The sequence below is a fragment of the Crinia signifera genome, chromosome 3 (genome assembly GCF_055691185.1).
Source record: "Crinia signifera chromosome 3, ASM5569118v1, whole genome shotgun sequence".
In the NCBI taxonomy this organism is placed as follows: Eukaryota; Metazoa; Chordata; class Amphibia; order Anura; family Myobatrachidae; genus Crinia; species Crinia signifera.
In genome coordinates this window covers 107,428,814-107,443,812 of record NC_139219.1, presented here as the reverse complement: position 1 = coordinate 107,443,812, position 14,999 = coordinate 107,428,814, and the positions used below count along the sequence as shown (strand labels likewise).

The 14,999-nt window shown below is 42.0% G+C and overlaps 11 non-coding genes across 11 annotated transcripts; 4 read left to right on the top strand and 7 right to left on the bottom strand.

The window, feature by feature from the left end:
- Nucleotides 1–1,410: 1,410 nt before the first annotated feature.
- TRNAG-GCC (transfer RNA glycine (anticodon GCC)) lies at nucleotides 1,411–1,481 on the bottom strand. Its single transcript has one exon. It is a non-coding gene; the product is annotated as a tRNA-Gly (tRNA).
- A 1,806-nt stretch (nucleotides 1,482–3,287) lies between these two features.
- Nucleotides 3,288–3,358, bottom strand: TRNAG-GCC (transfer RNA glycine (anticodon GCC)). Its single transcript has one exon. It is a non-coding gene; the product is annotated as a tRNA-Gly (tRNA).
- A 1,050-nt stretch (nucleotides 3,359–4,408) lies between these two features.
- TRNAG-GCC (transfer RNA glycine (anticodon GCC)) lies at nucleotides 4,409–4,479 on the bottom strand. The gene has a single exon. It is a non-coding gene; the product is annotated as a tRNA-Gly (tRNA).
- Nucleotides 4,480–5,529: 1,050 nt separating this feature from the next.
- Nucleotides 5,530–5,600, bottom strand: TRNAG-GCC (transfer RNA glycine (anticodon GCC)). Its single transcript has one exon. It is a non-coding gene; the product is annotated as a tRNA-Gly (tRNA).
- A 1,277-nt stretch (nucleotides 5,601–6,877) lies between these two features.
- TRNAK-CUU (transfer RNA lysine (anticodon CUU)) lies at nucleotides 6,878–6,950 on the top strand. The gene has a single exon. It is a non-coding gene; the product is annotated as a tRNA-Lys (tRNA).
- Nucleotides 6,951–9,119: 2,169 nt separating this feature from the next.
- On the top strand, nucleotides 9,120–9,192 carry TRNAK-CUU (transfer RNA lysine (anticodon CUU)). Its single transcript has one exon. It is a non-coding gene; the product is annotated as a tRNA-Lys (tRNA).
- An 821-nt stretch (nucleotides 9,193–10,013) lies between these two features.
- TRNAG-GCC (transfer RNA glycine (anticodon GCC)) lies at nucleotides 10,014–10,084 on the bottom strand. The gene has a single exon. It is a non-coding gene; the product is annotated as a tRNA-Gly (tRNA).
- A 1,049-nt stretch (nucleotides 10,085–11,133) lies between these two features.
- TRNAG-GCC (transfer RNA glycine (anticodon GCC)) lies at nucleotides 11,134–11,204 on the bottom strand. The gene has a single exon. It is a non-coding gene; the product is annotated as a tRNA-Gly (tRNA).
- Nucleotides 11,205–11,360: 156 nt separating this feature from the next.
- Nucleotides 11,361–11,433, top strand: TRNAK-CUU (transfer RNA lysine (anticodon CUU)). Its single transcript has one exon. It is a non-coding gene; the product is annotated as a tRNA-Lys (tRNA).
- An 821-nt stretch (nucleotides 11,434–12,254) lies between these two features.
- Nucleotides 12,255–12,325, bottom strand: TRNAG-GCC (transfer RNA glycine (anticodon GCC)). The gene has a single exon. It is a non-coding gene; the product is annotated as a tRNA-Gly (tRNA).
- A 2,398-nt stretch (nucleotides 12,326–14,723) lies between these two features.
- On the top strand, nucleotides 14,724–14,796 carry TRNAK-CUU (transfer RNA lysine (anticodon CUU)). Its single transcript has one exon. It is a non-coding gene; the product is annotated as a tRNA-Lys (tRNA).
- The last annotated feature ends 203 nt before the right edge of the window (nucleotides 14,797–14,999 follow it).

Below are 14,999 nucleotides of genomic sequence, written 5' to 3'. Positions count from 1 at the left end.
GCCTTGCCTTGATGCTACAACACTGTAACAAAGCCTGGCCAGCTTAGTCAATAGAAATAAAACTCCCAAGCTAAGAGTCATATGCTTTTAGTACAACATTTGTTTGGTGTTTATTCCCTTTTCAGATCCAGACCTCTCTCTTGGCAGGTGGGAATTCTACCACTAAACCACAAGATTCTAACATTAATTTATTGTATGTGGAATTCTATACCTGCACCACCAAAAAGCAAAGAGCCAGACACTCTTTAACAAAATATACCATAATTTCAGTAAAACTTGAGTACTGCATTGGCCGGGAATCGAACCCGGGCCTCCCGTGTGGCAGGCGAGAATTCTACCACTGAACAACCAATGCTTCACAATTTACTTCACGGTTACTTACCCATTTTCCTCAATTTGTGAAACCAAGCATGCATCTCAGTGTACTGAATGTGGTAGCCTAGATCTACTTTAATAGCTTGTAGGGCACTCCTTGGCTTGAGTGGCCTTTTTGTCACACAACAGTAACCAAGCCTGGCTAGCTCAGTTGGTAGAGCATGAGACTCTTAATCTCAGGGTCGTGGGTTCGAGCCCCACGTTGGGAGGTGTTTTTTACCAGAATTCTACAGGCGAGATCTCTGTCACTTTACAACCAAACGTGTTTTATTTGAAACTTAAAAGAGGTGTACATCAGTGTGTGAAACCAAGCAGGAATCTCAGGATCTACTAAATGTGGAAACCTTGCTTTGGTTTTATAAATTGAAGGGCAATCCTTGCCTTGCCATGATGCCATAACACTGTAAAAAAGCCTAGCTACAGTATCTGAGTCAATAGCGAATAAGACTCCAAATCTAAGAGTCATTTGCTTTGAGCACAACATTGGGTGGTGTTTATTCCCTTTTCAGATCCATGCCTCCCTCATGGCAGGCGAGAATTCTACCACTAAACCACAAGATTCTACCAGTAAATCATTGTATGTTAAATTCTATACCTGCACCACCAAAATGCAAAGAGCCAGGCACTCTTTAACAAAATATATCGCTGTTTCAGGTGTACATCAGTGGGTGAAACCATGCAGGAATATCAGGATCTACTGAATGTGGAAACTTTGCTTTGGTTTAATAGTGTAGATTGAAGAGCAAGCGTTGCCTTGCCTTGATGCTACAACACTGTAACAAAGCCTGGCCAGCTTAGTCAATAGAAATAAAACTCCCAAGCTAAGAGTCATATGCTTTTAGTACAACATTTGTTTGGTGTTTATTCCCTTTTCAGATCCAAACCTCTCTCTTGGCAGGTGGGAATTCTACCACTAAACCACAAGATTCTACCATTAATTTATTGTATGTGGAATTCTATACCTGCACCACCAAAATGCAAAGAGCCAGACACTCTTTAACAAAATATACCATAATTTCAGTAAAACTTGAGTACTGCATTGGCCGGGAATCGAACCCGGGCCTCCCGCGTGGCAGGCGAGAATTCTACCACTGAACAACCAATGCTTCACATTTTACTTCACGGTTACTTACCCATTTTCCTCAATTTGTGAAACCAAGCATGCATCTCAGTGTACTGAATGTGGTAGCCTAGATCTACTTTAATAGCTTGTAGGGCACTCCTTGGCTTGAGTGGCCTTTTTGTCACACAACAGTAACCAAGCCTGGCTAGCTCAGTCGGTAGAGCATGAGATTCTTAATCTCAGGGTCGTGGGTTCGAGCCCCACGTTGGGAGGTGTTTTTTACCAGAATTCTACAGGCGAGATCTCTGTCACTTTACAACCAAACGTGTTTTATTTGAAACTTAAAAGAGGTGTACATCAGTGTGTGAAACCAAGCAGGAATCTCAGGATCTACTAAATGTGGAAACCTTGCTTTGGTTTTATAAATTGAAGGGCAATCCTTGCCTTGCCATGATGCCATAACACTGTAAAAAAGCCTAGCTACAGTATCTGAGTCAATAGCGAATAAGACTCCAAATCTAAGAGTCATTTGCTTTGAGCACAACATTGGGTGGTGTTTATTCCCTTTTCAGATCCAGACCTCTCTCTTGGCAGGTGGGAATTCTACCACTAAACCACAAGATTCTACCATTAATTTATTGTATGTGGAATTCTATACCTGCACCACCAAAATGCAAAGAGCCAGACACTCTTTAACAAAATATACCATAATTTCAGTAAAACTTGAGTACTGCATTGGCCGGGAATCGAACCCGGGCCTCCCGCGTGGCAAGCGAGAATTCTACCACTGAACAACCAATGCTTCACATTTTACTTTATGGTTACTTACCCATTTTCCTCAATGTGTGAAACCAAGCCTGCATCTCAGTGTACTGAATGTGGTAGCCTAGATCTACTTTAATAGCTTGTATTGCACTCCTTGGCTTGAGTGGCCTTTTTGTCAAATCACAGTAACCAAGCCTGGCTAGCTCAGTCGGTAGAGCATGAGACTCTTAATCTCAGGCTCATGGGTTCGAGCCCCACGTTGGGCGGTGTTTTTTCCCAGAATTCTACAGGCGAGATCTCTGTCACTACACCAAACGTGTTTTATTTGAAACTTAAAAGAGGTGTACATCAGTGTGTGAAACCAAGCAGGAATCTCAGGATCTACTAAATGTGGAAACCTTGCTTTGGTTTTATAAATTGAAGGGCAATCCTTGCCTTGCCATGATGCCATAACACTGTAAAAAAGCCTAGCTATCTGAGTCAATAGCGAATAAGACTCCAAATCTAAGAGTCATTTGCTTTGAGCACAACATTGGGTGGTGTTTATTCCCTTTTCAGATCCATGCCTCCCTCATGGCAGGCGAGAATTCTACCACTAAACCACAAGATTCTACCACTAAATCATTGTATGTTAAATTCTATACCTGCACCACCAAAATGCAAAGAGCCAGGCACTCTTTAACAAAATATATCGCTGTTTCAGGTGTACATCAGTGGGTGAAACCATGCAGGAATATCAGGATCTACTGAATGTGGAAACTTTGCTTTGGTTTAATAGTGTAGATTGAAGAGCAAGCGTTGCCTTGCCTTGATGCTACAACACTGTAACAAAGCCTGGCCAGCTTAGTCAATAGAAATAAAACTCCCAAGCTAAGAGTCATATGCTTTTAGTACAACTTTTCTTTGGTGTTTATTCCCTTTTCAGATCCAGACCTCTCTCTTGGCAGGTGGGAATTCTACCACTAAACCACAAGATTCTACCATTAATTTATTGTATGTGGAATTCTATACCTGCACCACCAAAATGCAAAGAGCCAGACACTCTTTAACAAAATATACCATAATTTCAGTAAAACTTGAGTACTGCATTGGCCGGGAATCGAACCCGGGCCTCCCGCGTGGCAGGCGAGAATTCTACCACTGAACAACCAATGCTTCACATTTTACTTCACGGTTACTTACCCATTTTCCTCAATGTGTGAAACCAAGCATGCATCTCAGTGTACTGAATGTGGTAGCCTAGATCTACTTTAATAGCTTGTAGGGCACTCCTTGGCTTGAGTGGCCTTTTTGTCACATCACAGTAACCAAACCTGGCTAGCTCAGTCGGTAGAGCATGAGACTCTTAATCTCAGGGTCGTGGGTTCGAGCCCCACGTTGGGTGGTGTTTTTTCCAAGAATTCTACAGGCGAGATCTCTGTCACTACACAACCAAACATGTTTTATTTGAAACTTAAAAGAGGTGTACATCAGTGTGTGAAACCAAGCAGGAATCTCAGGATCTACTAAATGTGGAAACCTTGCTTTGGTTTTATAAATTGAAGGGCAATCCTTGCCTTGCCATGATGCCATAACACTGTAAAAAAGCCTAGCTATCTGAGTCAATAGCGAATAAGACTCCAAATCTAAGAGTCATTTGCTTTGAGCACAACATTGGGTGGTGTTTATTCCCTTTTCAGATCCATGCCTCCCTCATGGCAGGCGAGAATTCTACCACTAAACCACAAGATTCTACCACTAAATCATTGTATGTTAAATTCTATACCTGCACCACCAAAATGCAAAGAGCCAGGCACTCTTTAACAAAATATATCGCTGTTTCAGGTGTACATCAGTGGGTGAAACCATGCAGGAATATCAGGATCTACTGAATGTGGAAACTTTGCTTTGGTTTAATAGTGTAGATTGAAGAGCAAGCGTTGCCTTGCCTTGATGCTACAACACTGTAACAAAGCCTGGCCAGCTTAGTCAATAGAAATAAAACTCCCAAGCTAAGAGTCATATGCTTTTAGTACAACTTTTCTTTGGTGTTTATTCCCTTTTCAGATCCAGACCTCTCTCTTGGCAGGTGGGAATTCTACCACTAAACCACAAGATTCTACCATTAATTTATTGTATGTGGAATTCTATACCTGCACCACCAAAATGCAAAGAGCCAGACACTCTTTAACAAAATATACCATAATTTCAGTAAAACTTGAGTACTGCATTGGCCGGGAATCGAACCCGGGCCTCCCGCGTGGCAGGCGAGAATTCTACCACTGAACAACCAATGCTTCACATTTTACTTCACGGTTACTTACCCATTTTCCTCAATGTGTGAAACCAAGCATGCATCTCAGTGTACTGAATGTGGTAGCCTAGATCTACTTTAATAGCTTGTAGGGCACTCCTTGGCTTGAGTGGCCTTTTTGTCACATCACAGTAACCAAACCTGGCTAGCTCAGTCGGTAGAGCATGAGACTCTTAATCTCAGGGTCGTGGGTTCGAGCCCCACGTTGGGTGGTGTTTTTTCCAAGAATTCTACAGGCGAGATCTCTGTCACTACACAACCAAACATGTTTTATTTGAAACTTAAAAGAGGTGTACATCAGTGTGTGAAACCAAGCAGGAATCTCAGGATCTACTAAATGTGGAAACCTTGCTTTGGTTTTATAAATTGAAGGGCAATCCTTGCCTTGCCATGATGCCATAACACTGTAAAAAAGCCTAGCTATCTGAGTCAATAGCGAATAAGACTCCAAATCTAAGAGTCATTTGCTTTGAGCACAACATTGGGTGGTGTTTATTCCCTTTTCAGATCCATGCCTCCCTCATGGCAGGCGAGAATTCTACCACTAAACCACAAGATTCTACCACTAAATCATTGTATGTTAAATTCTATACCTGCACCACCAAAATGCAAAGAGCCAGGCACTCTTTAACAAAATATATCGCTGTTTCAGGTGTACATCAGTGGGTGAAACCATGCAGGAATATCAGGATCTACTGAATGTGGAAACTTTGCTTTGGTTTAATAGTGTAGATTGAAGAGCAAGCGTTGCCTTGCCTTGATGCTACAACACTGTAACAAAGCCTGGCCGGCTTAGTCAATAGAAATAAAACTCCCAAGCTAAGAGTCATATGCTTTTAGTACAACATTTGTTTGGTGTTTATTCCCTTTTCAGATCCAGACCTCTCTCTTGGCAGGTGGGAATTCTACCACTAAACCACAAGATTCTACCATTAATTTATTGTATGTGGAATTCTATACCTGCACCACCAAAATGCAAAGAGCCAGACACTCTTTAACAAAATATACCATAATTTCAGTAAAACTTGAGTACTGCATTGGCCGGGAATCGAACCCGGGCCTCCCGCGTGGCAGGCGAGAATTCTACCACTGAACAACCAATGCTTCACATTTTACTTCACGGTTACTTACCCATTTTCCTCAATGTGTGAAACCAAGCATGCATCTCAGTGTACTGAATGTGGTAGTCTAGATCTACTTTAATAGCTTGTATTGCACTCCTTGGCTTGAGTGGCCTTTTTGTCAAATCACAGTAACCAAGCCTGGCTAGCTCAGTCGGTAGAGCATGAGACTCTTAATCTCAGGGTCATGGGTTCGAGCCTCACATTGGGCGGTGTTTTTTCCCAGAATTCTACAGGCGAGATCTCTGTCACTACACAACCAAACGTGTTTTATTTGAAACTTAAAAGAGGTGTACATCAGTGTGTGAAACCAAGCAGGAATCTCAGGATCTACTAAATGTGGAAACCTTACTTTGGTTTTATAGATTGAAGGGCAATCCTTGCCTTGCCATGATGCCATAACACTGTAAAAAAGCCTAGCTATCTGAGTCAATAGCGAATAAGACTCCAAATCTAAGAGTCATTTGCTTTGAGCACAACATTGGGTGGTGTTTATTCCCTTTTCAGATCCATGCCTCCCTCATGGCAGGCGAGAATTCTACCACTAAACCACAAGATTCTACCACTAAATCATTGTATGTTGAATTCTATGCCTGCACCACCAAAATGCAAAGAGCCATGCACTATTTAACAAAATATATCGCTGTTTCAGGTGTACATCAGTGGGTGAAACCATGCAGGAATATCAGGATCTACTGAATGTGGAAACTTTGCTTTGGTTTAGTAGTGTAGATTGAAGAGCAAGCGTTGCCTTGCCTTGATGCTACAACACTGTAACAAAGCCTGGCCAGCTTAGTCAATAGAAATAAAACTCCCAAGCTAAGAGTCATATGCTTTTAGTACAACATTTGTTTGGTGTTTATTCCCTTTTCAGATCCAGACCTCTCTCTTGGCAGGTGGGAATTCTACCACTAAACCACAAGATTCTACCATTAATTCATTGTATGTGGAATTCTATACCTGCACCACCAAAAAGCAAAGAGCCAGACACTCTTTAACAAAATATACCATAATTTCAGTAAAACTTGAGTACTGCATTGGCCGGGAATCGAACCCGGGCCTCCCGCATGGCAGGCGAGAATTCTACCACTGAACAACCAATGTTTCACATTTTGCTTCACGGTTACTTACCCATTTTCCTCAATTTGTGAAACCAAGCATGCATCTCAGTGTACTGAATGTGGTAGCCTAGATCTACTTTAATAGCTTGTAGGGCACTCCTTGGCTTGAGTGGCCTTTTTGTCACATCACAGTAACCAAGCCTGGCTAGCTCAGTCGGTAGAGCATGAGACTCTTAATCTCAGGGTCGTGGGTTCGAGCCCCACGTTGGGCGGTGTTTTTTCCCAGAATTCTACAGGCGAGATCTCTGTCACTACACAACCAAACGTGTTTTATTTGAAACTTAAAAGAGGTGTACATCAGTGTGTGAAACCAAGCAGGAATCTCAGGATCTACTAAATGTGGAAACCTTGCTTTGGTTTTATAAATTGAAGGGCAATCCTTGCCTTGCCATGATGCCATAACACTGTAAAAAAGCCTAGCTATCTGAGTCAATAGCGAATAAGACTCCAAATCTAAGAGTCATTTGCTTTGAGCACAACATTGGGTGGTGTTTATTCCCTTTTCAGATCCATGCCTCCCTCATGGCAGGCGAGAATTCTACCACTAAACCACAAGATTCTACCACTAAATCATTGTATGTTAAATTCTATACCTGCACCACCAAAATGCAAAGAGCCAGGCACTCTTTAACAAAATATATCGCTGTTTCAGGTGTACATCAGTGGGTGAAACCATGCAGGAATATCAGGATCTACTGAATGTGGAAACTTTGCTTTGGTTTAATAGTGTAGATTGAAGAGCAAGCGTTGCCTTGCCTTGATGCTACAACACTGTAACAAAGCCTGGCCAGCTTAGTCAATAGAAATAAAACTCCCAAGCTAAGAGTCATATGCTTTTAGTACAACATTTGTTTGGTGTTTATTCCCTTTTCAGATCCAGACCTCTCTCTTGGCAGGTGGGAATTCTACCACTAAACCACAAGATTCTACCATTAATTTATTGTATGTGGAATTCTATACCTGCACCACCAAAATGCAAAGAGCCAGACACTCTTTAACAAAATATACCATAATTTCAGTAAAACTTGAGTACTGCATTGGCCGGGAATCGAACCCGGGCATCCCGCGTGGCAGGCTAGAATTCTACCACTGAACAACCAATGCTTCACATTTTACTTCACGGTTACTTACCCTTTTTCCTCAATGTGTGAAACCAAGCATGCATCTCAGTGTACTGAATGTGGTAGTCTAGATCTACTTTAATAGCTTGTATTGCACTCCTTGGCTTGAGTGGCCTTTTTGTCAAATCACAGTAACCAAGCCTGGCTAGCTCAGTCGGTAGAGCATGAGACTCTTAATCTCAGGGTCATGGGTTCGAGCCCCACATTGGGCGGTGTTTTTTCCCAGAATTCTACAGGCGAGATCTCTGTCACTACACAACCAAACGTGTTTTATTTGAAACTTAAAAGAGGTGTACATCAGTGTGTGAAACCAAGCAGGAATCTCAGGATCTACTAAATGTGGAAACCTTGCTTTGGTTTTATAGATTGAAGGGCAATCCTTGCCTTGCCATGATGCCATAACACTGTAAAAAAGCCTAGCTATCTGAGTCAATAGCGAATAAGACTCCAAATCTAAGAGTCATTTGCTTTGAGCACAACATTGGGTGGTGTTTATTCCCTTTTCAGATCCATGCCTCCCTCATGGCAGGCGAGAATTCTACCACTAAACCACAAGATTCTACCACTAAATCATTGTATGTTGAATTCTATGCCTGCACCACCAAAATGCAAAGAGCCATGCACTATTTAACAAAATATATCGCTGTTTCAGGTGTACATCAGTGGGTGAAACCATGCAGGAATATCAGGATCTACTGAATGTGGAAACTTTGCTTTGGTTTAGTAGTGTAGATTGAAGAGCAAGCGTTGCCTTGCCTTGATGCTACAACACTGTAACAAAGCCTGGCCAGCTTAGTCAATAGAAATAAAACTCCCAAGCTAAGAGTCATATGCTTTTAGTACAACATTTGTTTGGTGTTTATTCCCTTTTCAGATCCAGACCTCTCTCTTGGCAGGTGGGAATTCTACCACTAAACCACAAGATTCTACCATTAATTTATTGTATGTGGAATTCTATACCTGCACCACCAAAAAGCAAAGAGCCAGACACTCTTTAACAAAATATACCATAATTTCAGTAAAACTTGAGTACTGCATTGGCCGGGAATCGAACCTGGGCCTCCCGCGTGGCAGGCGAGAATTCTACCACTGAACAACCAATGTTTCACATTTTACTTCACGGTTACTTACCCATTTTCCTCAGTTTGTGAAACCAAGCATGCATCTCAGTGTACTGAATGTGGTAGCCTAGATCTACTTTAATAGCTTGTAGGGCACTCCTTGGCTTGAGTGGCCTTTTTGTCACATCACAGTAACCAAGCCTGGCTAGCTCAGTCGGTAGAGCATGAGACTCTTAATCTCAGGGTCGTGGGTTCGAGCCCCACGTTGGGCGGTGTTTTTTCCCAGAATTCTACAGGCGAGATCTCTGTCACTACACAACCAAACGTGTTTTATTTGAAACTTAAAAGAGGTGTACATCAGTGTGTGAAACCAAGCAGGAATCTCAGGATCTACTAAATGTGGAAACCTTGCTTTGGTTTTATAAATTGAAGGGCAATCCTTGCCTTGCCATGATGCCATAACACTGTAAAAAAGCCTAGCTATCTGAGTCAATAGCGAATAAGACTCCAAATCTAAGAGTCATTTGCTTTGAGCACAACATTGGGTGGTGTTTATTCCCTTTTCAGATCCATGCCTCCCTCATGGCAGGCGAGAAATCTACCACTAAACCACAAGATTCTACCACTAAATCATTGTATGTTAAATTCTATACCTGCACCACCAAAATGCAAAGAGCCAGGCACTCTTTAACAAAATATATCGCTGTTTCAGGTGTACATCAGTGGGTGAAACCATGCAGTAATATCAGGATCTACTGAATGTGGAAACTTTGCTTTGGTTTAATAGTGTAGATTGAAGAGCAAGCGTTGCCTTGCCTTGATGCTACAACACTGTAACAAAGCCTGGCCAGCTTAGTCAATAGAAATAAAACTCCCAAGCTAAGAGTCATATGCTTTTAGTACAACATTTGTTTGGTGTTTATTCCCTTTTCAGATCCAGACCTCTCTCTTGGCAGGTGGGAATTCTACCACTAAACCACAAGATTCTACCATTAATTTATTGTATGTGGAATTCTATACCTGCACCACCAAAATGCAAAGAGCCAGACACTCTTTAACAAAATATACTATAATTTCAGTAAAACTTGAGTACTGCATTGGCCGGGAATCGAACCCGGGCCTCCCGCGTGGCAGGCGAGAATTCTACCACTGAACAACCAATGCTTCACATTTTACTTCACGGTTACTTACCCATTTTCCTCAATGTGTGAAACCAAGCATGCATCTCAGTGTACTGAATGTGGTAGCCTAGATCTACTTTAATAGCTTGTAGGGCACTCCTTGGCTTGAGTGGCCTTTTTGTCACATAACAGTAACCAAGCCTGGCTAGCTCAGTCGGTAGAGCATGAGACTCTTAATCTCAGGGTCGTGGGTTCGAGCCCCACGTTGCGCGGTGTTTTTTCCCAGAATTCTACAGGCGAGATCTCTGTCACTACACAACCAAACGTGTTTTATTTGAAACTTAAAAGAGGTGTTACCAGTGTGTGAAACCAAGCAGGAATCTCAGGATCTACTAAATGTGGAAACCTTGCTTTGGTTTTATAAATTGAAGGGCAATCCTTGCCTTGCCATGATGCCATAACACTGTAAAAAAGCCTAGCTATCTGAGTCAATAGCGAATAAGACTCCAAATCTAAGAGTCATTTGCTTTGAGCACAACATTGGGTGGTGTTTATTCCCTTTTCAGATCCATGCCTCCCTCATGGCAGGCGAGAATTCTACCACTAAACCACAAGATTCTACCACTAAATCATTGTATGTTAAATTCTATACCTGCACCACCAAAATGCAAAGAGCCAGGCACTCTTTAACAAAATATATCGCTGTTTCAGGTGTACATCAGTGGGTGAAACCATGCAGGAATATCAGGATCTACTGAATGTGGAAACTTTGCTTTGGTTTAATAGTGTAGATTGAAGGGCAAGCGTTGCCTTGCCTTGATGCTACAACACTGTAACAAAGCCTGGCCAGCTTAGTCAATAGAAATAAAACTCCCAAGCTAAGAGTCATATGCTTTTAGTACAACATTTGTTTGGTGTTTATTCCCTTTTCAGATCCAGACCTCTCTCTTGGCAGGTGGGAATTCTACCACTAAACCACAAGATTCTACCATTAATTTATTGTATGTGGAATTCTATACCTGCACCACCAAAATGCAAAGAGCCAGACACTCTTTAACAAAATATACCATAATTTCAGTAAAACTTGAGTACTGCATTGGCCGGGAATCGAACCCGGGCCTCCCGCGTGGCAGGCGAGAATTCTACCACTGAACAACCAATGCTTCACATTTTACTTCAAGGTTACTTACCCATTTTCCTCAATGTGTGAAACCAAGCATGCATCTCAGTGTACTGAATGTGGTAGCCTAGATCTACTTTAATAGCTTGTAGGGCACTCCTTGGCTTGAGTGGCCTTTTTGTCACATCACAGTAACCAAGCCTGGCTAGCTCAGTCGGTAGAGCATGAGACTCTTAATCTCAGGGTCGTGGGTTCGAGCCCCACGTTGGGCGGTGTTTTTTCCCAGAATTCTACAGGCGAGATCTCTGTCACTACACAACCAAACGTGTTTTATTTGAAACTTAAAAGAGGTGTACATCAGTGTGTGAAACCAAGCAGGAATCTCAGGATCTACTAAATGTGGAAACCTTGCTTTGGTTTTATAAATTGAAGGGCAATCCTTGCCTTGCCATGATGCCATAACACTGTAAAAAAGCCTAGCTATCTGAGTCAATAGCGAATAAGACTCCAAATCTAAGAGTCATTTGCTTTGAGCACAACATTGGGTGGTGTTTATTCCCTTTTCAGATCCATGCCTCCCTCATGGCAGGCGAGAATTCTACCACTAAACCACAAGATTCTACCACTAAATCATTGTATGTTAAATTCTATACCTGCACAACCAAAATGCAAAGAGCCAGGCACTCTTTAACAAAATATATCGCTGTTTCAGGTGTACATCAGTGGGTGAAACCATGCAGGAATATCAGGATCTACTGAATGTGGAAACTTTGCTTTGGTTTAATAGTGTAGATTGAAGAGCAAGCGTTGCCTTGCCTTGATGCTACAACACTGTAACAAAGCCTGGCCAGCTTAGTCAATAGAAATAAAACTCCCAAGCTAAGAGTCATATGCTTTTAGTACAACATTTGTTTGGTGTTTATTCCCTTTTCAGATCCAGACCTCTCTCTTGGCAGGTGGGAATTCTACCACTAAACCACAAGATTCTAACATTAATTTATTGTATGTGGAATTCTATACCTGCACCACCAAAAAGCAAAGAGCAAGACACTCTTTAACAAAATATACCATAATTTCAGTAAAACTTGAGTACTGCATTGGCCGGGAATCGAACCCGGGCCTCCCGCGTGGCAGGCGAGAATTCTACCACTGAACAACCAATGCTTCACATTTTGCTTCACGGTTACTTACCCATTTTCCTCAATTTGTGAAACCAAGCATGCATCTCAGTGTACTAAATGTGGTAGCCTAGATCTACTTTAATAGCTTGTAGGGCACTCCTTGGCTTGAGTGGCCTTTTTGTCACATCACAGTAACCAAGCCTGGCTAGCTCAGTCAGTAGAGCATGAGACTCTTAATCTCAGGGTCGTGGGTTCGAGCCCCACGTTGGGCGGTGTTTTTTCCCAGAATTCTACAGGCGAGATCTCTGTCACTACACAACCAAACGTGTTTTATTTGAAACTTAAAAGAGGTGTACATCAGTGTGTGAAACCAAGCAGGAATCTCAGGATCTACTAAATGTGGAAACCTTGCTTTGGTTTTATAAATTGAAGGGCAATCCTTGCCTTGCCATGATGCCATAACACTGTAAAAAAGCCTAGCTATCTGAGTCAATAGCGAATAAGACTCCAAATCTAAGAGTCATTTGCTTTGAGCACAACATTGGGTGGTGTTTATTCCCTTTTCAGATCCATGCCTCCCTCATGGCAGGCGAGAATTCTACCACTAAACCACAAGATTCTACGACTAAATCATTGTATGTTGAATTCTATGCCTGCACCACCAAAATGCAAAGAGCCATGCACTATTTAACAAAATATATCGCTGTTTCAGGTGTACATCAGTGGGTGAAACCATGCAGGAATATCAGGATCTACTGAATGTGGAAACTTTGCTTTGGTTTAATAGTGTAGATTGAAGAGCAAGCGTTGCCTTGCCTTGATGCTACAACACTGTAACAAAGCCTGGCCAGCTTAGTCAATAGAAATAAAACTCCCAAGCTAAGAGTCATATGCTTTTAGTACAACATTTGTTTGGTGTTTATTCCCTTTTCAGATCCAGACCTCTCTCTTGGCAGGTGGGAATTCTACCACTAAACCACAAGATTCTACCATTAATTTATTGTATGTGGAATTCTATACCTGCACCACCAAAATGCAAAGAGCCAGCCACTATTTAACAAAATATACCATAATTTCAGTAAAACTTGAGTACTGCATTGGCCAGGAATCGAACCCGGGCCTCCCGCGTGGAAGGCGAGATTTCTACCACTGAACAACCAATGCTTCACATTTTACTTCACGGTTACTTACCCATTTTCCTCAATGTGTGAAACCAAGCATGCATCTCAGTGTACTGAATGTGGTAGCCTAGATCTACTTTAATAGCTTGTATTGCACTCCTTGGCTTGAGTGGCCTTTTTGTCAAATCACAGTAACCAAGCCTGGCTAGCTCAGTCGGTAGAGCATGAGACTCTTAATCTCAGGGTCGTGGGTTCGAGCCCCACGTTGGGAGGTGTTTTTTCCCAGAATTCTACAGGCGAGATCTCTGTCACTACACAACCAAACATGTTTTATTTGAAACTTAAAAGAGGTGTACATCAGTGTGTGAAACCAAGCAGGAATCTCAGGATCTACTAAATGTGGAAACCTTGCTTTGGTTTTATAAATTGAAGGGCAATCCTTGCCTTGCCATGATGCCATAACACTGTAAAAAAGCCTAGCTATCTGAGTCAATAGCGAATAAGACTCCAAATCTAAGAGTCATTTGCTTTGAGCACAACATTGGGTGGTGTTTATTCCCTTTTCAGATCCATGCCTCCCTCATGGCAGGCGAGAATTCTACCACTAAACTACAAGATTCTACCACTAAATCATTGTATGTTGAATTCTATACCTGCACCACCAAAATGCAAAGAGCCAGGCACTCTTTAACAAAATATATTGCTGTTTCAGGTGTACATCAGTGGGTGAAACCATGCAGGAATATCAGGATCTACTGAATGTGGAAACTTTGCTTTGGTTTAATAGTGTAGATTGAAGAGCAAGCGTTGCCTTGCCTTGATTCTACAACACTGTAACAAAGCCTGGCCAGCTTAGTCAATAGAAATAAAACTCCCAAGCTAAGAGTCATATGCTTTTAGTACAACATTTGTTTGGTGTTTATTCCCTTTTCAGATCCAGACCTCTCTCTTGGCAGGTGGGAATTCTACCACTTAACCACAAGATTCTAACATTAATTTATTGTATGTGGAATTCTTTACCTGCACCACCAAAATGCAAAGAGCCAGACACTCTTTAACAAAATATACCATAATTTCAGTAAAACTTGAGTACTGCATTGGCCGGGAATCGAACCCGGGCCTCCCGCGTGGCAGGCGAGAATTCTACCACTGAACAAGCAATGCTTCACATTTTACTTCACGTTTACTTACCCATTTTCCTCAATTTGTGAAACCAAGCATGCATCTCAGTGTACTGAATGTGGTAGCCTAGATCTACTTTAATAGTTTGTAGGGCACTCCTTGGCTTGAGTGGCCTTTTTGTCACACAACAGTAACCAAGCCTGGCTAGCTCAGTTGGTAGAGCATGAGACTCTTAATCTCAGGGTCGTGGGTTCGAGCCCCACGTTGGGCGGTGTTTTTTCCCAGAATTCTACAGGCGAGATCTCTGTCACTACACAACCAAACGTGTTTTATTTGAAACTTAAAAGATGTGTACATCAGTGTGTGAAACCAAGCAGGAATCTCAGGATCTACTAAATGTGGAAACCTAGCTTTGGTTTTATAGATTGAAGGGCAATCCTTGCCTTGCCATGATGCCATAACACTGTAAAAAAG